The sequence below is a fragment of the Choloepus didactylus genome, chromosome 6 (assembly GCF_015220235.1).
Source record: "Choloepus didactylus isolate mChoDid1 chromosome 6, mChoDid1.pri, whole genome shotgun sequence".
NCBI lineage: Eukaryota > Metazoa > Chordata > Mammalia > Pilosa > Megalonychidae > Choloepus > Choloepus didactylus.
In genome coordinates, this window is record NC_051312.1 from 17,102,322 (window position 1) to 17,104,808 (window position 2,487).

The window sequence follows — 2,487 nt, forward strand, 5'->3', positions numbered from 1 at the left end:
GGAGAAGTCAAAACTAGAAACCATGAATGCACTTTTGGGTTACTGAGTATCCAATAAAACTATATGTAAAAGTGATATTTGCCTTCTGTGCATAAATGATCCAGAGTTTGCAAAAAATTTTTAAAGGAATCACTGATTAAGATCAGGACTCACTGTTCTCTGTAATCTCACCCTGCAAGGAGGAAAGCCTTAAGCAGCTTTCCACCTTTTCTTATTTCCCTTCCCAGGAACATTCCTGGAGTCTAATTAAAGTTGGTTAAGACACATCTATTTCCAAGCTGCTGCTTTTTGGTTTGTGACACTTCCCACCATCTTGCTACATTATTCTTACATCTTTCTAGGGCTATTAAAGCAGAAAAGGTGCTAGAGATCATCAATACTCCCAGATTACAGATTTATTGAATGTTGGTTTACAAGGATATTTTAAAAGAGAACTACTCTACCCTCCTCCTTTCACACATGGTGCCCAGCATGATTCAGGAATTTCTCCAAGCATCAAGTAAATAGTAGAGCCAGCCTGAGCAGAAACTTTCTGCTTCACCATACAGAATGATAGCAGTTCCTTAATTTGGCCTATATCCAAGACTCACATACTTGCAGAATCTGCCATGGAAAAACATGAAATTAAGATATTGTAGCAGATAATGTACTTATGATGCTCATTTACTGTCTTTTGTCCTCAAAGATAGAATGATCATGTATTTCCAACAGGATTTTTAAGATAAGCTTGCTCATTGTAGACAGAAAATATAGATTAAATAAAAATTGATATTTTAAGGTAGAACAACTATCCATCTACATGACTGAAAAAAATGAAGTGTTTCTTTCTTTTTGTGGGATAATAAAACTATTTCCTTCTCTCATCTTTTTTTCAACAAATGACAGTGAGGAAACCCATGGAATGGAAAGGAAACCACACTACTGTGGCCATGTTTGTGCTCCTGGGACTCTCAGATGAAAGAGAGCTACAGCTCCTCCTCTTCCCAATCTTCCTAGGAATCTACCTTGTGACTCTGACCTGGAACCTGGGTCTCATTACCCTAATTAGGATGAGATCCTGGCTGCAAACACCCATGTACTTTTTTCTCAGTTTCCTGTCATTTATAGACATTTGCTATTCTTCTTCCATTAGCCCAAGGATGTTTTCAGACTTCTTAAAAGACAAAAATGAGATTTCCTTCCTTGCCTGTGCCACTCAGTATTCGTTGTGGCGTGGATGGGGATAGTTGAGTGCTGCCTCTTGGCCACCATGGCATTTGACTGATATGTTGCCATCAATAGCCCTCTGCAGTACTCAGTTATCATGGCCCCCAGCCTCTGTGGAAAATTAGTTACTTGGGCCAGTTTGAGTGGTTTCCTTTGTAGCTTAGCTGAAACAGTCTCTTGCTTTCATCTCTACTACTGTGGCCCAAATATCATTCAGCATTTCTTCTGTGACATACCTCAGATTATTCCTTTGTCTTGCTCCAGTCCCTACTTCAGCCAAATAATTCTTCTTCTGGTAGCTTTGTTTTGTTTGGAACTTTACTCCTTATTCTCTTGTCCTATGGTTTCATTGCAGCTTCCATCCTGAAAATGCCCTCAGTCAAGGGCAGGTCCAAGGCCTTCAATACCTGTGCCTCCCACCTGGTGACTGTGACACTTTTCTATGGCACTGGGCTGTCTGTGTACATCCATCCCAGCTCTAACTACTCTCTGGAGCAGGACAAGGTGCTGTCAGTGTTCTATGTCATCCTTATCCCCATGCTAAACCCTCTGATCTACAGTCTGAGGAACAAGGATATCAAAGGAGCCCTCAAGAGGGTAATAAAGGGGAAAGCAGGTTCATCTTGGTAAGAATAATATTGAGTGGGCATTATTATTCCTGTAAGTAAGGTGGAAGTAAGAGTTTGTACATAACCTTTGTAGGTTACAGGAATAGCTAGGTAGAAAGAAAAAGTGAACCCCTGGCTTCCTTGATTCCTGGTGTCATCATGTCATCAACTAGGCATCTGATTAAGGCAGTGACCCTGATGTGGAATACAATTAAAAAAGACACTTTCCATGATTAGAACAGAGAAACTCTAATAGGTGATTATGGTTTTAGAAGATGGGTGTTGATAGATGTTATATAGAGAAATGATAGATACTTAGAACTCCATACGACCTATTCTTTCTTTCACCAATTTTACTTCCTTTTTAAAAAAATTTTAAATCTTTATTTATAGGCCAACAAAAATAAAATAAAATAATCTATAAAATTACATACATGCAAAATTGAAAATAAATGAAAAAGGAACACTTTATACTTTGGTCCCAAAATGAGAGAGAAAAGTGAGATTTGGCTGGGTTTACACCCAGGGAACTTTGTTCCTTACACCTTATTCATTGAGCCTCTGAGAAGAAGGAATTCTTCAAAATAGATGGGAGAAAGAAAGAGAAGAATGAAGGGGACACCTTTGAGGTTGAGGGACTGTGAGATTCCTGGAGGCTAGAAGGAAGTCAAAG

At 39.0% G+C, this 2,487-nt stretch overlaps 1 pseudogene; it reads left to right on the forward strand.

The window, feature by feature from the left end:
- The first annotated feature begins 878 nt into the window (after positions 1–878).
- Positions 879–1,836, forward strand: LOC119536624 (annotated as a pseudogene).
- The last annotated feature ends 651 nt before the right edge of the window (positions 1,837–2,487 follow it).